At 35.6% G+C, this 25,450-nt stretch overlaps 1 long non-coding RNA gene across 1 annotated transcript; it reads left to right on the top strand.

Annotated features, from left to right (window-relative positions):
• The first annotated feature begins 55 nt into the window (after positions 1–55).
• On the top strand, positions 56–9,635 carry LOC116544587. Its single transcript, XR_004265966.1, has 3 exons — positions 56–417; positions 671–743; positions 9,232–9,635. It is a non-coding gene; the product is annotated as an uncharacterized LOC116544587 (long non-coding RNA).
• Positions 9,636–25,450: the final 15,815 nt, after the last annotated feature.

The following is a 25,450-nucleotide window of genomic DNA, read 5'->3' as shown; positions in this document are numbered from 1 at the left end:
CCGTGGCACAGGCGCAGGGCTCGCTCAGTCTGAGAGGCTGCAAGTGTTGCTGCTAAAGGCTGCGGCGGACCCGGCTGAATCGAGGATTCTCAGCTAGAAAGCAGATTTGGGATCGCAGATTGGGGGTTGGCGCCAGGTGGGGTTGGGAGGAGCCGCGGCTCAGGAGCTGGTTGTTGGGGATCTGAGAAGAAGTCACCGCCTTGAAGAAGTTCCTCGGCCTCGGGAGCCAGGGGCCAAGGAAGAGCAGAACCTCAGGTCCCGGGCTCCATAGACCCCGTGGACACTGCTTCCGGGCACCGAATCCAGGGCGTGAAACCGCGGAAGATCCACAGGGCGGCTGTCAGGCGCGATACCGCTGAGGTGGAGCTGCCTGGTGCGCGGGAGCGGAGACCTGGACACCCGGGGCAGGCCACACAGGTAGCGGGGCTCGGCCCGGGGTGGGAGGGTTCCCTAGGCCCGGCTTCCCCACTTGGGACGGGGCCTTGGAGGGCGCCAGGCACCCTCGGAGCGGCGGAGCCAGAGGAGGCTCAGCTGCTTTTCATCCCTCCTAATTCCCCGGCTGGAGCACTTGATGGAGAGTGTGAGTGATTTAACTCACAAAGTTAGGCATATTATACAGTGGTGTTATTGTAACGTTCACGTTTAAAACATGATGTTTTATACATTACAGCCGGTCCCTACTGAGAGCTCATTCTGCGATGAAAACTACCGGGAATCATTTTCAGCAGGCGAAAATTTCTCAGGTAAAACTGCCCGTTTTACATAGATCGGTTCTTTACTGAAGGGTCTTAGAGGGAAACTTGGAAGTGGGAGGTGGGTTTTGTGTTCTTGAATGAGAAGACACATTTTTCTCAAAATGTGAGCTCTTTCTGTGTTCTATGTTTACCAATTTTACATAAACCGAACAAAAATATCAAGATTTTAGCATTTTTGCACGACACCTGCTGTCTTTTACTATTGTGATGACATTTTAAATAATTTTATAATGGACTGAAAAAATACTGGCTTCTTTAGATATTAAAATGTGCTATTTCCGTAATTGTTTACTAACTGCTGAAAATACAGATAAATACATGGAACAGAATAGGAAATCCGGAAACACTGAAATGATATAAGACATATGTAAGGATTAGTAATGTTAACAGATATGAATAGGAAAGGATGGATTATTAATGAAAAAATGCCTGCTCTTTGAAGAAAACTAATGAAGTTTTGTATCACAAACGTGAGTGCCTGATGGAATACAGATTGAAACTTTCACATTTACGATGAGAAAAGTACCAGCAGAAAACACAAATGCTTATTTTACAGGTATATTTTATGTTGACAAAGGCCTTCCTAAGAATGACCTCAGAGGCAGGTATTCTGAGGATTGATTTAGCAAACTAAAAATTAAAACTGCCTGTGTATCAGGAAAAAAAAATGAGAAATTAAAGAAAACATACGTGAAAAGTATTTACTATATTATATATATATTCAGATGAGAGGTGTGTTTTCATTTTACAGGGGATTCATTATATATCATGACATGTATAGGACTGGTATGTATAGCATATATATTACATATATAATGTTGTATGTATATCACTTTCATATACAAATTAGACGATAAGTTATATATATACACATCAGATGAAAAGTGCATCTTCATTTTGTAGGAAATTCTTTCAATCAAGTAAAAACTCTAATAAAAGTGGGCAAAGAACTTTATTGCAGATTTACAAGTTACTTATATATGTTGGAAAAAATCTTTTGCCTTTCTGGTATAAGAATTTAAATTAAAAGAGGAATGAAATTGTTTTCTGTCCACAATATGTGTGAGGATGTTTTGTACTGCTGCTTAAAGCTTAAGTTGCTGATGACTTTATAAATAGACAATTTGGTGGTAAGTACTACATTTAGAAAATGTGTATACTCTTTGCCCATCAATTCCATTATATTAAAATACACTTAGGAGGTAGAGATACTTGCACTTTGTTTTTTCCAGCACTTATTTTTAAAAGAACAGATAGAATGAATTCTATAAATGAATTTCTGTTGCAGCGAAAAGTGTAATAATATGTGACCATTGAATGTGACAATAGATACAGAATTATGTTGATGTGCGAAGATGTATTTTGTTATAGTCAGCAAGGAAAAAATCAGTTTGATTATACATACACACAAACATACTATGGTCTTGTGTTAAAAAAATGTGTACAAAATATGATAGCATTTTTGATTTCTTGGCATTTGCATTGTAAGTAAGGTTTTTCTTATCTGTGATTGCTGCAGTGAGCATGTACGAGACTTCTAGTAAAAGTTTATTATTAATGGAATAATTCTTAGAAGAGGAATATGAATCTTGACCAGATAAAAATAATCTCTCATTGTTCTGTTTTTTGTTATCATTATTATGATTGTGCATTATTATCTTTGAACTTTTAGCCTCTTCAGAAATAAAAAGGGAATGTTATCTGTCTCCAGATTTTATGTATATATTTTATTATGTACATATACTTTTCTTACATGTAGATTTATCTCATATATGCAAACAATGACAGATTAATCATTTCATTTTACTTGTATTCTTTAAAAATAAAAATAACAAATACAAATTACTATTGCAAAAATACTGCTTTTTAAGAGTTTATTTAAAAATACTGAACTCCCCATCTATATTTATCCATTCTTTCTTTCCATTTATTCATCAAATATAACTTGAGTACCTGTTATATAGCAGACAGATTCTATCTCTTAGGACCCTTCCATCCTTTTTTAAAAACTTCATGTTTACCTGTCCTGTCTGCACAAGCTTAGAGATTTGAAATGGGGATGTTAGAACTTAATCTCATTTAAACTTTATCTCCCATCTTTCAAACAAAAGAATTTCTGAAGTTAGAAAATAGTAGAAGATAACCTTTAGATGCCCTTTCAAAAGTTTTTCAGTCTTAAACACTAATATTAATCGTGGTAAAGTCTGATTTGCATATATTCTCTAAATATAAGTGTTGAATAAAATGATCCATACCTGTTCATTTGAATCATGAGTTTCCTTTGGCTTCAAGTTGTTTGAAAAATCCAAGAATTAATTTGTTTAAAAAGTGTGTTAATGTTATTTCAGTGTTTTTTCTCCATAGTACCTTTAAGAACTGAAATGTATTTACGTGCTGTTTATATCCCTCGAACTGCCCTAGACCTGCCGAGTATACCATATGCTACTTAATGTAAGGACTCATGGATTGTGTGATACCCCATTAATATATATTTCAATAAAATAATTTTGAAAATGCTACCAATTATAGTTGTAATAAATCATGAATTGTAAGTGGCATTCAAATATCAGTGGTGTTAAAAATGTGACCTCTTTAAATCATCCTACAAAGTAGGTATAATTGTATTAATTTACTTAATTAAAAAAATTTTTTTAAGTAGTAGTAATAGAAATAATCCCAGAACTCCGGGAGGCTGAGGTGGGAGGATCGCTTGATGCCAGGAGTTTGAGATCAGCCTGAACAACAAAATGAGATTCTTGCTCTACATAAAATTTTAAATTAGTAGCTGGGCATGCTGGTGCACATCTGTGGTCCCAGCTACTCAGGAGGCTGGGTATGGAGGATTGCTTGAGCCCAGGAGTTCCATGCTAGAGTGAGGTATGATTACACCATTGCACTCCAGCCTGGGCAAAAGAGTGAGACCTTGTCTCAAAAAGTGAAAATCTAACAATGTTGAGTTGTTGCTCTAGGAACTATTTTAAATACCTTGCATAGTTTCTCATTTAACCATCATGATGTCCAATGAGATAGCTATTATTGTTGTTTTTATTAATGAGGAAGTGGAGGCATAGAAAGGCTGAGTGATAGCTGGTAAATTACAAGAGTTTAAAGTAGGACTGAAACCCTAGTTGAACTGAATCCAAAGACCAAGCTCTTTCTATTCATATAGGCTGCTGTTTTCATTAAGATAGTGAACAATAAGAGTTAATAAGTATTATACTTTCTTCAAGAAAAATAAGAAGAAAAACATGCTATTCAGTGTTTACAATTACGTGAATGTATGTTTTGAGATGTTGCACTACACTTTCCTAAAAGGTCCTCTTACTCTTGTACTACTACTGCTCTGCATTTGGCCTGTGCCAATGGCTGTGTGGAAGTGGTCACTCTCCTGGTGAACAGAAAATGCCAGGTTGACATCTGTGACAAAACAGAACACCTTTAATACAGGTATATAGTAGACAACTCTTTCAGCATGACATGGGTTTGATTTATATACATAAAATTAAGTTTATCTTATTTAAATATAACTAGTTGGTGAAACCTGTGGAACGTGTATTTTGAATTCTTAGAATTTACAATCTAATTCTTGATCTAATATGGACAGACTGTACATTGCCAGGAAGAGACTTGTGCCATCATTCTGCTGAAACATGGCACCAACCCACATCTTAAGGATATCTGTGGCATCACTGCTCTTAATAATGCTGGGTATAATGACAGTATGTTACTGGCAGAAAAACTGCTTTCTCGTGATGCAAATATTGAAATAGTGGACAAGGTGTAGATCAAGCAACTTTCTTTTCAAAATATTTGTTTTAACCTTGACATAGGTAAGGATCAATTTTATGTATTTGGAAGCATAAGCATTCGCTGGATGCAAACAAATTAAGTTATTTTGAAATAATTTAATTGTCTAAAATCATATTTTAAATAATGATACTTCGAAAGAAGCATTAAAGGGCACAACTTTTTAAAATACACTTTGGAAAAATTTGTAAATTTCTTAAAGCTAAAACCTTTTCAATTTTTTTAAAATGCAGATTCCCCCCCACCCCCGCATTAATGTAAAACAACACAGGAAAGAAAATATGCCCTGAAAATAGGCTTTATCTTAAAACGCAAGCAAAACTAAAGCAACTTAGAATTAATAGACATTTTGCTGCTGCTGACAGTTTTCTGAAAACCTGATGTATCATCTCTCAGTGGTTAGGCTTAAGAGGGAAAAATGGGAAGGGAAAAGGAGAGCCATCAGGAGTACGCAGGTCACTTGGAAATTAGGTAATAAGGGAAAATGCCAAGAAGAGTTTTTTTTAGTTTGTTGTTCTTCCAGTTTATGTGTTGAGACAAGGTGCTCTTTAGCTTTGCGGCTAATAAATTTTGGTTTGAAAAAGAGAGTGAGTTGAAACTTGGCTAGAGATTTTGGGAGGACTCAGGAAACGATATTGGCAGTGAATATGTGGTGACAAAATGAGAAACACTTCAACAGAAGATGAAACAAATGTTAACTGACTTATTACCCACCCAGGCAGAAACAGCCCCTTAGATCTAAGAGTCTAATTTTATTCTCAAATCTAGAATGTCTTGGTGGAAATGTGGGAGATAAGGAGCTTATTAATAGCAAAATAAAGTTGAATTTTGAGTTTATTTGTTCCTGTTCTACTCATGCCCATAAAAATTAAAGGTAGATTTAATAAATGACTCTATCTCTTAATCTTTTCTTTTTTGGCCATGTTTACAACTGATAAAGGGAATTAGCCATGTGGGTGAGGGATGAGACTGATGTATTACCTGCAGCACTAATTCTCAGAATTGTGCATTATAGTGACCTGAGCATATTTGTTAAAAATCTAAAAGTTTAGGCTTTCCCCTGTAGCTTTTGATGTAATAGATTTAATAAGGCCTGAATGTGTATGTTTAAGAATGTTTTCTTGAAGCTGAGCACAGTGGCATGTTCCTTTAGTCCCAGCTTGAGCCTAAGAGTTTTAATCCAGCTTGAGCAACATAGTCAGACTCTTTAACCACAATAACAGCAAAAAACAACAAAAAAAAAACCCTCGAAGGTTGGATACACTCCTGTTTAAGAACCCCAGAATAGATAAGTGCAATATATACATTTCTGTATCTCAAAAAGTATACAAAATCACCAGAAGAGTTGGCGATTGCTAGGTGCTACTTTCTTCAACGTTCTCGTTTTCAATAAGATTAGCCTGACTTACCTGTCTTTCTCTACGTCTGTGACTGGGAAGTGAAAGGGAGTATTATTGGCAGTATCTCTCATCTTACAGAATAACACCTTTTTTTCTCCACCATTAATCATTCGCTTCCATTCAGAGTCTTTAAATATTTACTTATGGGTAATCTTCAATAAGTAGAGGCTGACTCTTTAATGATTTCATGCCCCTTTGTCACCATACAGGTGATTATGTGTCTACAAATGTTCATTACAAGTTGGATTTTCTCAGTTAAATTAATAGCCAATCCTACATTTTTTTTTTAAGTTGAAGTTATATTATGAACTATCCCGGTATGTCTGTTAAGTTTCTAGATCTTTAGCATAACCAGGATGCCAGCTTTACACACTGAAATCCGTGAAGTTGATATAAATTTGATATGTCAAAATTCTTTTGATTAAAAGAATTTCCATAGAAATTATTTTAAGAATTTAGTTTTGGCAGTCATATAACTATTTGGCTAACAATCTGGGAAAATAATATACAAATAGATTATAAATGAATGCATGTTGGAAAAATTCTTGAAGTGGGTATTTTGAGTCTTAATAGCAATTTTTATTGTATATAAGGGCCTGATTTTTTTTTGGTAAAACATGTGATACTAGAGAAAGAAAATATTTTACATGCACGTACTTGGATTATACACAACCATTTAGTTACAGATTCGTAGCAAATATAAAAACAAAAGGGCTATATTCTAAATGTGCACAGACTTGTTTGCCTCTATAAATTGAGTCAACAGGCAAAATTTAGAAGACTTATGCAGAAATATGGACTTCAGACTTGTCTTAAAAATTCAAACATGGTGTCCCCTGAGTTTCTACCACTGTTGGCCTGCTGTGTACAGGAGGCTCTTTTGTAAAAGGCATATATTCTCCAGTTTGCTACTGTGCCCACATCAGTACTTTCCTTGCTCGGATAACCTTCCTTTGTCCTTGTAGGTATTTGAGTTTACAACTTTTATGTTGTAGTATATTTTGATAAAGATTTCAAGGCTTTTAAGTCAATGCATATTTGCTTATGATATATAGTCTATAGATTGTATAAATCCCTCAGTTATGGGGTTGAATTTTAGAATTTAGTTTAAAACTCTTTTTCTTAATACCACAAACAATCATCTTCCCATACGAATACCTAGAAGGTTTTTTTAGGTTATTCGTGATTATAGTTGGATAGTTTATGAATATTGCAGACGTTATATCTTTCTCCTCAGCAATTTTCCTTAAAAATGCAAGTGACTTAATGACTTTCATTATGCTAGAAATAACTGTATGGATCAGTATGAGAACTTTTATTGATAAGCCATCATATTTATATGTGCTTTATATTTAGCCTAAAATAAAAAATAATTTAAAATAGCCATTTAAATGGAAACCAATAAAAATGGATTTAAAAAGTAGGGTTGCATTAGGGTTTCAGCATTATCATTACAATTGAGAATAAAATTTCTTACTGAGCTTTGTTTTTTTTAATACTTATTTTTAAATTTTTTAACCCTCTCTCTCTTACACAGAACATACTGAGCTTTGTAACAGTTAAGATAAAAATCTGTTCTCTTGTATTAAAAGAAACCCATGGACTATTTAATAATATGGAAAGTATGTGCATTCTAAGCCAATCACTCTTGATTCAGAGCTCATTTCCTTAGTGACCCATTTGGAGCAGGAGTGCCTGATATTGGCATCTGGGATCCTAACAGCATTGATAGAAGTGAATCAGGCAAGTTTGTACCACCCAGAAGAAACCTCCAACTATATCGGGAAGCTCTGGAAACTGTATCTCTGAGACTCTTAATTCCTTAAATTTTAATATTTGCCACAAAAAGTATTGTCAGATGGGTATTAGGTAAAGTTCAAGAGATTTCTTGACTATTGGATATAAAATACAGTTTTGTAATACTTATAAGATTGTCATGGAGTCTTTCTCGGCATACAGTAAGCAAATATTCTTTGGAATATAGTTTAAGAAACACTGCTCTAGAGATAATTTAGATCATTAATTTATGTAAAAAACTTAAAAGTGTTTGCTACTGTGTTTTAAGTTTGGGGGACTATAGAGGTAAAAGATACACGCCTTACCCTCAAGCTCTTGGTTTCAGTGGGAAGCAATGAAGTGATTACAATATACCATACCAAGTGCCTTGATCAAAGCAAGGATTCTGGGACTGGTATGTTTGAAGGGAGTTTCGGTGATGACCACAGTTATGTGGGGAGGCAGTGGAGGGCTGTTTGCAAGGCAGAGAGCAGGACATCAGAAAGCACAGAGGAGTGAGAAGGAAGGGACTGGTTTTCATTTACTTCCTGCCTATATTGTATGTTGAAGTTCAAACATCTTAGAGAAGATTTTTAGTTTATTTGAGAAATTTGTAATTTTGTGAATTATTGCTTTTGCTGTTTCATAGAACGGGAACACACCACTTTTGTTTGCTATAGTTTGCAAGAGAGAGCAAATGGTGGAATTTTTAGTGAAAAACCAAGCAAATGTATGTGCTGTTGATAGGCTGAGACAGTACAGTAGTTTTTGTTTAAAATAAAAACCTGAGTGTTGTAGAGTGGAGTCACTCAAGTCAGAAATATTTATAAGATTAACATAATTACAGGCATATAGTGAAAAATATCAACACAAATAATCAGGTAGAAAAGCAAATACCTGGACTAAGCAACGTAAAGAACATATAGTAAGATACGTTTTCTCTTACAATATTGTTATTTGTATTCGGATGTTTTTGATCTTGTAATCTTATATTAGCTAAAGGTTTTTGTATTTTATTAATTTTTGAATTGTGGACTTTTAGTTTATGACTACTAGTATTATCATTATTATTATTATTTATTGTTTTCAGGCTGTAGATGGCTCTTATCTGACTGCTAGCTGATATGAATTACAATATATCAGACTAGGAAAGCAATGGGAAAATCTTCATTTAAATCTTTGCCTGCTTTAGATAAATGACCTCAGCACAGTTTCTTGGCCATCAAGGGACTATAAGTTAGCAACTTGTATTATGTCATACCCCAGTGGAACAAGAGAATTCCTTGTTGTCCCTTCCTTTTAGCCTTGGTGATAATTTACAAAGATGAACACTTGAGCACCCAAGATGCTTATAGACACAAGCTAGTACATGTAAATGGTTATTATGTCTACATTGACAGGCAGAAGATTAAATTGATAAAGTGTATCAAACTACCTCTTTAGTAATGACGTTATTAAAGTTCTTGAATGGAGTTATTTCTTTGTTATTTTAGAACAGCCCTCATGCTTCCTGTACATTATGGCTCATCAGGTATTGTCAGTATTTTTCTTCAGCAAAATATTAATGTCTTTACTCAAGATATGTGTGTATGAGATGCAGGAGATTATGCTATTTATTGTGGTTTGACAAGGTAAGTGTTTGTATTAAAAGGCCAGTTAATACTAAATTGATGTTTAAAATAGTTGCAACCATTGAATCTTATACATTAGGTGAGGGTTCATAGTTTGGTTCAGGTCATTTGAAATAGCAAGAGTTAGTCCACTTTTTAGCTAGAAATCAAGCAGAAGGCTAGATTAGTTAGAAATAGAATGCAAGATTCTTTCAGGACTTTTAAGACCTTTATACCTAGGGATTTCAATGTGGTTTATTTTATTCTAAATGTAATCCCCATGCATCAGATGAAAATAGAGCCACATCTTTGACTTCTGTTTTCTTCATTTCTTTCTTTTTCTATTTTGTAGACGCAAGGTCTCACTAGGTTGCCTAGGCTGGTCTTGAACTCCTGAGCATAAGTAATCCTCCTGCCTCAGCCTCTGAAAGTGCTAGCCACCATGCATGGCCTGACTTTTCTAATGAGTTACTGGGTCTTGAAATGTTCAGTTTAACAGAAATCTTATATTGTCCCCTGGGGCTATCTCCTGTGTCTTCCTCCTTTGAATTTTCTGAGAAACTAAGATGTTTTCTAAGTCCAAGGAAGGCAATCTTTCTTTACAAGTCAGAAGGGGGAAAAATGGACATTCTAATTCTGTTGTTTCCATGGATTCACTTGCTGTATTGATGCCATTGTAACTGGTCCTGTAATCTGATAATGATTGACCTTGGCCACTAGGATGCATTTACTGATTCAGACCCCTCAGTTTTCTTGGTGATTCATACATAGAGTTCAAAGCTACAGTGTTTATTAGTTTATGTATGTATGCTCAGGCATTGTTCCCAGCACCCTTCTCTGGGAGCCATGCCTCCTAGCTTTACCCACACAAATAGTAAGCAAATTGATGCTTCCCCTATACTAAAAACATTATTTGGAGCCCACATCTTAGGTAGACTTAGCCCAGACCTTCATGGTAAGTTATCCTTTGAGACCCCTGTTGCTATTTTCTCTTAACAAATTTTAGTTGAGATTGTTCCCACCAGTCAGAGATGTTCAAATGTTGCAGGAAGAGATTAGATTTCCCTTTCCCTTTTGCTATCAGATTTGTATCTTGAAGCTTTTTTATATCTTGTGCAGCAGCTTTGCTTAGATAGCAGAAGGTTCTATGTTACCTTTCCACAGAGCACTGGGAACCAACTTGCAGTTGGCCCTTGAAGTAATCCATTTCTACAATAATAAAGATCTCCCAGGCCACTTGCCTATCTACCTCAAGTTTTAAAGTTCAACCTCACAGGAAGCCATTTGATAAAATTCTCTAAATCTCAATTAGGTGAGTTGGATTGAACAGAGCTAAGCTTCACCTATGACTCATGAGTATCCATGTATAAAACAGGGCTTTGTCCCTGTTTCAGCAGCATATACTTTAATATGGGACCAATAGAGAGCAGATAAGCATAAGCGTGGCTGCTGCCTAAGGATGGCATACAGATTCATAAAGCATTCCATATTTTGCATTGCCCCAGAAGGTCATTTGACTATTTGTTGACCAGCTCCAAGGAAGCAGTGTGAGTCAAACTGCAACAGGAGATGCCTGATATTGAAATTGTGATTATCACTATAAAACTATTGATGTACAGTGATCTATGAAAGGAGAACATAGCTGAGTAACATGTGGGATGTTACATGCAAATATATTGTTAGTACATGTCTTGGAATTGGGAAAAAGTCAACTTGCAATTCCTTCATAAACCGGAAAAACAATAAAAGCAGGGTTTTTTTTCTTATATGTTAGTTGGAGAGGACCATGGCGATCCAGCATCCTGGCACAGATGTGCTGGCTCGGAGTTTGAGGAGGTAGAGAAGGAGTGGTGGTTGTCCAAGCCAGGTTTTGACATCTGTTAATTTTCTGCTCTTGCCGTGATTGATGAGCTCAGTAATAGGGGACAATTATGTTATCTATTTTAATTGGATATTTATATATAAATTTAGTTACAAGTTTTGAATTAGCAAAAATGCCCTGAAATACAAGCCACAATAAATACAACTAATAAACAAAATTAGCACTTAACATTTTATGAAAACTGTAACATTTGAATATTAGAACCTATGGAAAAACACACATCAAGCTTCATTTGGGACTCTAAAATAGTTTCAGCAATAAAGTTTAAGAATAAATAATTCCATTGCTTTACTATTTCTCTGAACATTTAAGCATGTAATCTCATTACATCTTCCTAACAACCTAGTGAAGTAAGTTAGCAAAATCCTTATTTTTTAGAAGAAACCATGGAGCCTAAGAGGAGCAACTTGTCTGAACACAAATACCTATTGGTTACAGAGCAAGGACTTGTTCTGAGTGCGGGATACTTTGCATGATGTCTAGCTAACTATAGTTAATATACTGAGCTGTGCTCCTTCCATTTATGAGTACTTCACTTTTTTTTTCTTTAATTAAAAGATTAATAAACTTGTAAAGCTTAAAATTTTGAAGTGTATGGTACAGAAACTAAAGCTCTGGTATTAGTGTTGATATTGCCTTAAATGGTTTAAGAATTTAATATGTTTGGTAAATATTTTTTATTTTAGTATTAAAATAGCAATTTTATTTATTACTTTTTTTATACATAGAATTTGACACCAAATTTTGGAACTTAAAAAGAAGCTACTTCAAGGCAAGTGAGATTTCTGATACTAAATTTCTCACTTGTCTTGTTGGTCCTACTCTTGATAAAAGAGAAAGATGTAAGATTAAGGTAGTTTTAATGGAAAGAGACCAGTTAAAAAATATGTGTAAATTGCAAATATATATGTATGTATATACATATATGTAAATTAATTTTCAAAATTTAACTTCTTTAGTGTGGAAATCAGAGTTATTTAAGAAGTTGTATCTAATTTATAATCTGAAACAGTATTGTTTGAAAAAAAATCATTTACTTAATTACAATCCCTAAAATTCTATATAATATTTTTTGCATAAATAAGAAAGATTGTTAGTTTGTTGTATGTTTTCTCTATAGTGACATTATGACAAATTGAACTTGTTATACACAAGGATCTTCTATTTTATTTTTATAATAAATTGTTTGCATTTAGTAAATAAATAATTATAGTTGACCCATGAATAATGTGGGGGTTAGGGACTCTAATCTTTGTGCAGTTGAAATCTGAGTATAACTTTTATTTTTCCTATCTTAGCTACTAGTAACCCACCATTGACTGGAAGACTTCCTGTTAACATAAACTGTCCATTAAAACCTATTTTATTTGTGCTGCATTATTATATGCTGTGTTCTTACAACAAAGTAAACTAGAGAAATGAAGCTGTTAGAAAATCATCAGAAAACATATATTGACTTTTCCTTAAACAAGTGGATCCTTGCAAAGGTCTTCATCTATGGATTTCAGAGGCAGAAGAAAATCTGCATATAAGTAAACCTCTGCAGTTCGAACCCTTGCTGTTCAAGTGTGAACTGTGTCACGTATTAATTTTTGTCACTAAGAAAGTAACTAGAACTGGGAACTCAGCAATCCCTTTGTCTTGCTATAAGTAAATGGCAATAAGAACTGTAAAATTGAACCAGCGTGCACCCATACAAATTGGAGATTATGTTTTGGAGTACCTACTGAGTGCAGAAGACAGAAAAACAATTCCTTCCTGAGAAGTACATGTTACACATTGTTACATAAGCAAAATGGCTTTATCTGTCATCATTTACACGCACACACATACATGTGCTCTTGCACGTGCATATGTACACACAAATAAGTTAAAAGTCCTGCTGATTCTTTATGACCAAATCCACTATTTGCAGGGAGCAGTGGATAACACATCCTGCAGTTTGGATGCAGTTCTTTTGACTTTTTGGCTTGTTCTGTGATGAACTGCCTTTAATGTGTGAACCATGTTTCTAGTTTTATAAGAAATAAAAGATTAGAAGCAAGTAAAAGGAACTCTATGATCAGTAGTAGACTGTTGTACTTTACTCAGTGGTCGTATGTTTTTCTCCAGGTATGCAGGTTACTTGAATGATGAGTCCTCCAGTTATACAAGTTACTTAAATAATTAATTAATTAATTATTATTATTATTATAAGAAATGGGGTCTCTCTGTGTTGCCCAGGCTAGAATATAGTGTCTATTCAGTGGTACAATTACAGCTCACTGTAGTAGCCTTGCTTCTGGGCTTAATCAGTCCTCCTACCTCATTCTCCTGAGTAGCTGGGACCGTAGTCATGTGTGATTACATCTAGCTGTATACATAATTATTTATCAATTGATTTGTTTATCTGTTTATTTTTGAGACAGTGTCTCCCTCTGTTGCTAGAACTTGAGTGTAGTGGTGCAGTCTTGGCTCCCTGCAACCTCTGCTTTCTGGCCTTAAATGATCCTTTCACCTCAGCCTCCCAAGTAGTTGGGACTACAGGCATACACAACCATGCTTAGCTATTTTTCTTTTTAACATACGTATGTATGTATGTATGTATGTATGTATGTATGTGTGTATTTTTTAGACGAGGTCTCACTATATTGCCCAGGCTGGTCTGGAACTTCTGAGCTCAAGTAATCCTTCTGCTTCAGCCTCCCAAAATGCTAGGATTTTACAGGTGTGATCTACAGCACCTGGCATGCACAATTGTTATAAAAAGAAATTAAGCCCCAATTGAATTGCAGAAAATTGACTACCTTTTATTATTTTTTTGTTTTAAGGAACATTCATATTGTAGAACATACTGTCAGTCATCAAGATTCTCTATTTTTTTAAAATTCTGGTTAAACTAGGATTGCTGCTTATTTCACATTATTTTCTGAAATAATTGTTTTATTTATTTCTTTTATGGCTTTATTCAATTAGATATAGAAATACCAGAATCTCCAAGTGAAATATCAAGGAGAAAAAAGAAAATAACAGATTAGGGAAAGTTATTCTGTGAAATAACCATCTGATGACATTCACATATATTATTATCAACTTAATAAAAATCTATATGATACATTTGTGTCAAGCATTTCCAGACCAACCCCAGGATTGATGATTCAGTAGAAGGTCTCACAGGACTCAGAAAATAATCATACTCATTTCTTTAATTTATTACAATGAAAGGGTACAGGTGAAATTAGAGGGAAAAGGTGCTTGTGGTCAAGTCCAGAGGAAACCAGGTATAAGTTTCCAGGAGTTTTATCCTGTGGCGTTCCCAGGATCTGCTTAATTCTCCCAGCCTCATATTTTGACAACATGTACAGTGATGTCTACTAGTACCAGAATCTCATTAGAGACTCATTACCCAAGTTTCTTAAATGGAGGTTACTCTCCCTCGCATTTACCCAAATTCCAGACTCCTAGAAGGAAAGCATCTGTTCAGAGTAACCACATTGTTTAATACACACTTGAGACACAATGAGGCATTCTTCTCAAGGAATGGTGGGAACCCTCTCAATTTTAATTTCGTAAACACCCGCCAAGGGGCCAGCCTTGCGCGTGGGCCTTTCTAAGTATGTCTTTTGCCTGCTATATGAAATCTTTTCTGCACAAACGTTTTAGATCCAACTTAATTTTTGGTGTTGTTTTAAAATTTCATTTTATAGCAAATTATAAGATAACGTAACTTGGTACTAGTTTCTTTTGTATGATCCATCCTTCGTTGCAATGCTGATTACTTTTTTTGTGTTTTGGTGACTAACAGGTATTTTTTTGTAGTTACCATATCCATATTAGGGAATTACAATCTGTCCTCCTTATCTTGTTAGCCTTTCAGTAGAATTGTTAAATGAAATAAGCCTAATAATTTCTGAGTTAAAATTAGAATAAAAATTCTTTTGTTTCCATTACATGAATAATGTAGTTTTCATTTGTGCTAAATCCCTGTTTAGAATTGCGAAATAAAATAATCATTTTATCAATATTTTCTTTCCTGAGCATGCAATTAAATTTATTTGTTTTACATATTTTGTTTACTTCAATTTGAGAAATAATGCCTACATGCTATTAACTTTTGTCTTGAATGATCTCCAATTCTGGGAGTCACCATGTCTTGCTTAAATATGTCATAATAACAGGTTCAGTGAATATCTTTTATTTTTCATTTTAGTTTTTATTCTGGAAATCCTGGGATGCTTAAACAATGAGTATCTTTTTTAGATTAATAACTTTATTTCTTAGAGCAGTTTTAGTTTCACAGCAAAACTGAGAGGAAGATAAAGAGATTTCTCATTATTTTCCATGCTTCACACACATGCATGGCCCTTCCCATTATTAGTATTTTCCACCAAAGTGGTACATTTGTTACAACTGCTGAACCTGCACTGACACATTATAATCATTCAAAGTTCATAGTTGACATAAGGCTTCATTCTTAATACTGTACATTCTGTGAATTTGGACAAATGTATAATGACATGTATCTATTATTTTAATATGATAGAACAGTTTCACTGCCCTAAAAATTCCCAATACTATGCCTATTCATCTCTCCCTTTCTTCCTAGCAACTCCACTCATCTTTTCTATCTTCATAGTTTTACTTTTTCAGAAGAGTCATATAGTTGAAATAATACAGTAGATATATTTTTGACTAGTTAAAAAATTAAAGTTCTATGGTAATTGAATGTAGTCATTTAAGGTATACTTTGTCCTTTTGTTTTTCTACTTTTTTATTATAAGATTTGATAATATGTGCTTTACATATTTAGAAAACATGATTCTTGCAGATATTTGCCACATAATGGGAAGGGTTGAGGAAAATGACACCACGAATTGCCACACAGCACAAACTGGAGCATCCTGGTTTATGGAGTGGGTTCAGATAGACTCTCTCCTTGTTCCTTGGAAGGGAACAAGTTCAAGAGGTTGTACTTCATAATACTGGAATCACAAAGTCTTCCATATGTACTTTCAGTTGGAAATAAGACCAGGCGGTGAATGCTATAGGTAAATACCCATGCTCCTCACTGATCCTCTTCCTTTGAGGGATGAGTTTGAAAACAGCCTATGTTATGATGACATGACTCACCTATGACTAGATTCTCTGTTATGAGAGATGGCAAGGAAATCACACAATTTTGCTTTATATGAGGTTAAAAAAGAATTTTTTTTCTCCTAGGGAGAGGGGAAAGAATTGGGACATTCTGTTAGCAAGAGGGCATTGATAGTTTTGTTTCTATATATTTTTCACATCAGATAGTACTGCCTGGCAGCGTGCCACACCTCTCCAGTGTTTCTTAAGCTTCTCTGAATGTCAGGTGTGATTTGGAGTGGACAAGCTCTTAAAGGAGTGATCTTTCCAGTGGTTCTTTCTGTGGGAGGCAAAATGGCAGGTGAATTTGGGCCTTGTTATATGTAGAGCTGAGCATATAGTTACAACTAAGTAAACCTGACCTCAGGTGATCCACCTGCCTTGGCCTCCCAAAGTACAGGGATTACAGATGTCAGCCACCATGCCCAGAATTCACTCTCTTATTGATGGATATTTGTCTCCAGTTTAGAGCAGTTACGAATACTGCTGCTATAAACATTTTTTGTATATCTTCAGTTTTACTTAGCAATGCCACACTGTTTTCCAAAGTGGTTGCATTAGTTTAGATTCCTGCCAACAATGTGTGAGGATTCTTGCTTATCCACCTTTTTGCCAAGGCTTAGAATTGTTAATCTGTTAAATTGTATTAACCATTCTGATAGGTACATAATGATTTTTTGTGTATAACTGAGGTATATGTCATACACAATAAAATATGAAAATGTACAACCTGAAAGAATATTTTACATACAAATGTATCTGTATAACCACTACCCAGATATAGAATATTTCCAGGACCCCAGAAAGTTATCTCACACTATTTTCCAGAAAGAAGCTGCTATTCTGTTCACAGTGTTTTGACTTCGACCACCATACGTGTGTTTTGCTTGTTTTTGAACTTAACATAAATGAGCTCAGATAGTATGCACTCTACTGTGTCTGGCTTCTTTTGCTCAGCATAATGGATTTTTGCAGTTTATCCAAGTTGTTGGTTATTCTTTTTTTCTTGCTGAGTTCTGTTGTATGATCATATTACACTTTGTTTATTCATTTTCTCATTGATTGGTTCTGGATATTGTAAATTAAGCTGCTATGAACATTCTTATATATACTTATTTCTCTTGGGTATATGTCTAGGAGTGGATTTCTGGGTCATGGGGTAGATGAGTGTTTAACGTTATTAGAAATGACAGAACAGTTTCTCAAAGTGTTTGTACTAATTAACACTCCAGTTTGGTTTAATTTGCATTTCTCTGATTACTAATGGGGTTGAACAGCCTTTTAATATGGATTTTTATTTTATTTTATTTTATTTTGCCATTTGGATGTCTTCTGTTTGAAGAGCTCATTGAAGTCTTAAGTCTTTTGCCTAATTTTCTGACAGGTGTTTTTTGTTTAATTGGTTTGTATAAGGGATAAATATATTGATCCCCTCCCCTCCCTGCCCCATCTCTGTGTTGCTGCTATCTTTTACTAGCTGGTGGCTAGGCTTTTTATTCTCTTAAAGGTATCTCTTCGCTAACAGAAAAATTTTTAATTTTAATTTTTAATTATTACAGATACATAATAACCATACATATTTATGGGGTAGATGTAGCATTTTGATGCAAGCATACAATGCATAATTATCAGATTAAGGGAGAGTACCTCATCAATTGAAGCATTTATCATTTCTTCATGTTAGGAATATTCCATTTCTAGTCTATTAGTTATTTTGAAATATAAAATAAATTACTGTTAACTGTGTTGCCCTGTTGTGCTATTGAACACTAGACTTACTCACTCTTGTTAACTGTATTTTTGTACCCATTCACCCATCCCTCCTTATTTCCCACTTCCCTTCTTGTTCTCTACTCTGTCTATATGGGTTCAATTTTTTTCTTTGGCTCCCACATATGGGTGAGAACATACAATGTTTGCCTTTCTGTGCCTGGCTTATTTCACTTACCATGACATCCTCCAGTTTTATCCGTGTTGTTGCAAATGGCAGGATTGCATTCATTTTGATGGCTGAATAGTACTGCATTGTGTATAAGTACATTTTCTTTATCCATTCATCTATTGATGGACACTTAGGTTAATTCCATATTTTGGCTATTGTGAATAGTGCTGCAGTAAGCATGGAAGTGCAGGAATCTCTTTGATGTACTCATTTCCTTTCTTTTGGGTGTATACCCAGCAGTGGGATTGCTGGATCACACAGTAGTTGTATTTTTAGTTTTTTTTGAGGCACCTCCACATAGCAATTGTACTAATTTACATTCCCAACAACAGTATACAAGGGTTCCTTTTTCCCCATATCCTCGCCATCATCTGTCTTGCCTGTCTTTTTGATAAAAGCCGTTTAAGCTTGAGTGGGATGATACCTCATTGTAGTTTTGATTTCCATCTCTCTGATTAAAGAAAATCTTGTTTTAAATGTAGTTGAACAATTTCTGACTTTTCCTTTGTAATTAGGAGTTTTTGTATCCCTGTGTGAAGATAATGTCCACTATTTGCTGTTATTGTTTGCCTTTCACATTTTAATCAACAGTCTCTGGAATTTTTGTGTGTGTGGTGTGAGATGGGGTCAGTTTGTTTTCCTAGATGACACATGATGATGATGATGATGATGATGATGATGATGATAATGTTGATGTTGTTTAGTTCCATTTATTGAAAAGACCATCGCCTCCCACTCTGTAGAGCTTCCTTGGTCACAAATCAGGTGTTTGAATATACAAGGATTTGCCTGCCTCTTGTATTCCTGAGACCCTTTCAGAGTGGGCTGTTGGCCAGGTCAAAACTATTTTGATAGTAACACTTGGTGATTTTTTACCTCAGACTCATTCTCCCACAAGTGTACAATAGGGTTTTCCAGAGGCCACATGAAATGCAATGTTGCAACAGATTGAATGCAGAAGCAGATGAGAAAACCAAGCTGTCTCCCAAATAAAGGTGATTTCCAAAAAGATCAAAGAGTACCACTCTTCTCACTCATCTTTTTAAATTTATTTTGGAAAACAGTATTTTTCATTAAACTGATATTTATGTTAGCATATAATAGATTTCTTGTTATTTTTAAATGAATGAATTGATATTTAAAACTTTCCTGTTTTGGCCGGGTCATGGTGGCTCATGCCTGTAATCCCAGCACTTTGGAAGGTTGAGGCGGGCAGATCACTTGAGGTCAGGAATTTGAGACCAGCCTGGGCAACATGGTGAAACCCTATCTCTACTAAAAATAAAAAATTAGTGGGATGTGTTGGCACATGCTCATAATCCCAACTACTCGGGAGGCTGAGACAGGAGAATTGCTGGAACCTGGGAAGCAGAGGTTACAGTGAGCCGAGATCGTACCACACACTTTAGCCTGGGTGACAGAGGGAGACTCCATCTCAATAAATAAATAAAATTTCCTGTTTTAATTTTTAATGTGATAAATGTAATAGCTATAACCCATGTTAACTAAAGCATTTTAGAATCTCAATATTTACAGGAATGTCAAACCAAAAAGTTTGAGAATCACTCGTCAAGTTTTATGTCTTGATATTCAGTGGATAATAAATCTTGGTTATGTGTAGCAGTGGGCCCTGTGCATTTCCACATATATTTTAGAATTGGCTGTGATGTTCCACAGGAATACCTGTAAGGATTTTGATTGGAATTGTGTTGAATTAGTTTGGAATAATTGAAATTTTTTTGTTTGTTTTGTTTTTAGTTATACCTGCTATAATGGGAACTTGAAATCTTTGTACCATTGATTCTTCTGATTCATAAATGTTTTCTTCTCCATGTGTTTTGGTCTTTATTTTTTTCTCAATATTGTTATATAATTTTCTGTATAAAGGTTTTGCACATTTTCCAACCAGGATTTTTGAAGGAAAAAAATTCTACTTAGAAGTAAACTGTGGCCAGGCACAGTTGCTCATGCCTGTAATCCCTTTAGAATGGAAGCACTTTAGAAGGGAAGCCAAGGTTGGAGGATCAGTTGATTCCAGGGGTTTGAGACCAGTTTGGGCAACACAGTGAGACCCTATCTCTATAAAGAAAAAAGTAAGATAAAATTAACAAGAAAACAAAAGATAATTCTGAAAAATACAAAACTTTACTGATGCTCCTAAAAGAATTGAATAAATGCTAAAACATATTTTGTCTTGAATAGAATAGCTCTGACATTGATGAGATGTCAGTATCCCTTCTAAGTTACTGTATTGCTGTAATTTATATTGTTAGACACTTTTTATTTTTTTGAGACAGAGTTTTGTTCTTGTTACCCAGGCTGGAGTGCAATGGCGCGATCTCAGCTCACTGCAACTTCCGCCTCCCGGGTTCAAACACTTCTCTTGCCTCAGCCTCCTGAGTAGCTAGGACTACAGGTGCATGCCACTATGCCCAGCTAATTTTGTATTTTTAGTAGAGAAGGAGTTTCACCATGTTGACTAGGATGGTCTCAATCTCTTGATCTCATGATCCACCTGCCTTGGCCTCCCAAGGTGCTGGGATTATACACATGAGCCACTGCACCCAGCCACCTTTTATGATTTCTAAATTGAAGATATTCCTTAAAACTGATGACATCTTCCAGGTACTTCTGGCCATGTGGTAATTATGAAGATAGGCTAGGAGCATCTTAACCAATTTATTTTACATAACTGTGCTTTCATTATAAACACAAGTCAGATGTGATATGAAAACAGAAGTGTTTAAAGAAGCTCTTTCATGTGGTATAAAATAACTGTGCATCTTACATTGAAAATGTCTTAAATTTAGTGAAATAGGCCAGGCACAGTGGCTCACGCCTATAACCCAGCACTTTGGGACACTGAGGTAGGAGGAATACTTGAGGCCAGGAGTTGGAGACCAGACTGGCCAATAGAGTGAGATGCCATCTATGGGGAAAAAAACGCGTGCACACACACACACACACACACACACACACGATTTGTAAATTTAAAGTAATTCCAATTAATAATAGGCTTTACAAAACCTGATTCTAAAGCTTATATGAAAGAACAAAAATGAAAATTTTCAGAAAAATAAACTCTGTTCATGAAGGGGGTATTAGTGTTGTCAAATATTAAAGTGTATGTTGAAGCCAAACCAATTTGAGCATCAGCTCACTGGTACAGAGTTCAGAGCACTGAAGTAGCCTCATTTGTAGGGATGTTTTGTGTGGTCAACAATGATACATGTGATGAAAATAGTCAATTCTTTAGTGGATAGTATTGGATGAACTAAGTAGCCATTTGGGACAAAAACTAGATTGCTATCTCACTTTTAATTATATATATATGTGTGATATATTTGATATATGTCACACATATATGATATATATGTGAGATATATGTCACATATATATGTGAGATATGTCACATATATGATATATGTATCACATATATGTGATGTATATATATGTATCACATGATATATATGATATATATTGTGATATGTATATCATATCACATATAACATGTGATATATATCACATATGATATATATATCATGTGATCACATATATCATCACATGAGATGTATATGATGTATCACATACATATGTGATATATCACAATATACACGATACATATCACATATATATGATATACATATTACATATATATGATACATATGTATACACACCACATATATGATAGATATCACATATATATCACATATATAATATATATGTGATATATGGTATATATGTTATACATCATATATGTGTGGCATATATATGACATAGATGTGATATATATATGATATAGATGTGATATATATGTCATATATATATATGAAGTCTCTCTCTCTTCCAGGCTAGAGTACAGTGGTGTCGCCTAAGCCCATTGCAACTTCCACCTCCCGGGTTCGAGCGATTCTCCTGCCTCAGCCTCCCAAGTAGCTGGGATTACAGGCACCTGCCACCACGCCTGGCTAATTTTTTGTTGTTGTTGTTGTTGTTGTTTTAGTAGAGATGGGGTTTTCACCATGTCAGCCAGGCAGGCTTTCAACTTCTGACCCCAAGTGACCCACCCGCCTTGGCCTCCCAAAGTGCTAGGATTACAGGCATGAGCCCTCGAGATCCCACCACTGCCGTGCACTCCAGCCTGGGTGACAGAACAAGACTTCTTGTCTTAAACAAACAAACAAAAACCCCGAAAGCAGACAACCTAGACATGGCAAAAACTAGTATAAACAAAATTGGGACTCCAGTAATGAGCTGGGAAAAAGTAGTTACCATGCAGCATGTTCAAAGGGCTAATTTCCTCTACAAGGCAGGATCACTTACTGGTAGAAAAGGCTGAGTGGGCACATTCAGAGGCAGTTCAAAGGAAAGACAAGTGGCTTTTATACATAAATGTGTGAAATCTTCCTCAGTCAGTCATTATAAGAGAAAAGCAAATTGAAACTATACTGAAAACATTTTAAAAATATCCAATTAGGCCGGGCGCAGTGGCTCACACCTGTAATCCCAGCACTTTGGGAGGCCGAGGCGGGTGGATCATGAGGTCAAGAGATCGAGACCATCCTGGTCAACATGGTGAAACCCCGTCTCTACTAAAAATACAAAAAATTAGCTGGGCATGGTGGTACGTGCCTGTAATCCCAGCTACTCGGGAGGCTGAGGCAGGAGAACTGCCTGAACCCAGGAGGCGGAGGTTGCGGTGAGCCGAGATCGCGCCATTGCACTCCAGCCTGGGTAACAAGAGCGAAACTCCGTCTCAAAAAAAAAAAAAAATTAAAAAAAAATATCCAATTAGCCAAGATTAAGAAGTTTGATTAGCTGTTGGCTAAGGTGTAGGAAAATAGCTACTTCCATATATTAATGATAAGAATCTAAACTCTATGGAGAGCAATTGAATATTTATTAAAATTTAAGAATGAAGGCAGCAAATCACACTGCCGCATGTGTACCTATGCAACAATCTTGCTTGTTCTTCACATGTACCCCAAAACTGAAAATGCAGTAAAGTAAATAAATGGGGGGGGGAAAGAATGTACATATCTTTTGTAGTATAGATAAGTTTAGATAAGTTGTGATATATTTACATAATGGAATATTATAGAGCAATAAGAATGAATTTCAATTCACACAACATGAATGACTCACAAACATAATGTTACATGAAAGAGCCAAACAAAAATAAAAGTTAAAAACAGACAAAATTGTGGTGTTGGAAGTCAGGGTAGTAGTATTCTTGGGGAGCTTACTGGATGGAGACATGAGGGGCTTTTGGAGGCTTATAATTTTTTTTAAAATCTCTGTTAGGTAGGATTATATTGGGAAAATTCATCAAGCTATGAACTTAAGAATTTTGTACTATTCTGAATGTATGCTGTACTTCAATGCATATTTTTATGTAAATATAGTGTGCCTACATGCAGTCACACATGAAGAATGAACATAACTTTTGTTTTAGCAGTTTTATCCTAGGCATATAACATATTTACACACACTCTTCCATATGTGGGGGTTAAAAATAAGACGAAGGTATTCATTGCTGTGTTTGTAAGCATAAAAGTTCTTACAAAACCTGATTATCCATAAGTAGGGAACTAGTAAAGTAATTGATATAGTCATATAATGAATCAGTAGCAGGTCTTAAAAGGAGTAAGGCAGTTCTACATGAAGTAATTTAGTAAAGTCTCTAAGGTGTAGTAAATGAAAAGACCAAAGTGCATGAACAGTGTGTGTAGTATACGCTACTATTTGTACATGGATGTGTTTTATCTCAAAAGGCATATATTTGCAAGCATATATTTGTATAGATAGAATATATTTGGAAAGAAGAGACTATATCCTAATACTGGCTGTCTCTGAGGAGTGGAACTGAGTGGCTACAAGGCACAATTGGGTGATATTTTCTAAACTAATTTGTGACTTAAATTTTTAATTGTGATAAAATGCATATGCCAAAACTTACTACCTTAAACATTTTTAAGGGTACAGTTCAGTAGTGTTAAGTATATTCATGTTGTACAACCAATCTCCAAAACTTTTTCATAGCCATTAAACAAGTACTTAATACTTCCTCCTGCCCTCAGCAGTCACCATTCTACTTTCTGAGTCTATAAATTGGACTACTCTAGATAGCACATGTAAGTGGAATCATATAGTATTTGTCTTTCTGTAACTGGTTTGTTTCACTTAGCACAATATTCTCAAGGTCCATCCTATTCTGTGACTTTTGAATTCTGTACATTGTTCATTTATTACCCATTTTCAAAAGAGCATTAAAGTAAAAAGACATGGCATTATTCAGAGCTGGTTAATTACATGGTTAAAAGTTGATGGCTGGTATGTCTATTTCATTTCAACCAAAATTAAATGTCAATTTGGGCAGCAAAATTATTTTATGCCAAAGCGCCATTTGAAGCTGGGTTTATGACATGTTTCTCCTTTTGTCATCTATGGGTACTCCCAAAATGTATGCTCAAGTCCCCAGCCTCTTGACTCTCCTCAGCAATATTTCCTTTTGGCTTACTGTCCAACTTTGGCCTGCTCTTCCAAATCTACCTCTTTTCCCAAGGAACAAGCTGCTTCTATGCCAAGGGCATGACTCCCTCCTTGCTGATTTTCCTCACATCTCTGACCTGGAGAAAAGGGAGTTTTTCATTCTGCTAGCTTTTCAGTGCTCCTTTGAGATCATTATTCTGGAGCCCTCTGCAATAATATTGTTTCTCATGGATTGACATCCATTGTTTCCAACAGTGAACTCCTGTTGTCATGATCCACCTGCCTCAGTCTCCCAGAGTGCTGGGACTATAGGTGTGAGCCACCGTGCCTGACTGCATCATAGTCTTTGTCTAAAATACAGTGGCAGAGGTATTCTTCCCAGGGCAGTATAGGGTTCAGTGAGATGAGTTATGCAGGTCTATCAGCAGAGTGACTTGGAGAAGGGAGAGGCTCCATAGCTGTCTTTTTCCACAGTTGCTCAGAGCGATTGTGAGTGAGACTGGAAAGTAGCCCACATGGGAGAGTGGCTGTATGCAGGGAGGAGGTAACCTAGTGAGGAAGGAGACCCAAGCATCTAAGATCACCTCCCCCTTGACTTCCACACTGCATTTCAATAGAAGTAAAGGCTGGCCGACTGGGCGCCACCTTAATCGCCCTCCTATAGATCACAGGCA

This window comes from Sapajus apella, unplaced genomic scaffold, assembly GCF_009761245.1.
Source record: "Sapajus apella isolate SASKATOON/1434 unplaced genomic scaffold, GSC_monkey_1.0 scaffold223, whole genome shotgun sequence".
NCBI lineage: Eukaryota > Metazoa > Chordata > Mammalia > Primates > Cebidae > Sapajus > Sapajus apella.
Note: the sequence above shows the minus strand (reverse complement) of the source record. Positions and strands in the feature narration are given on the sequence as shown.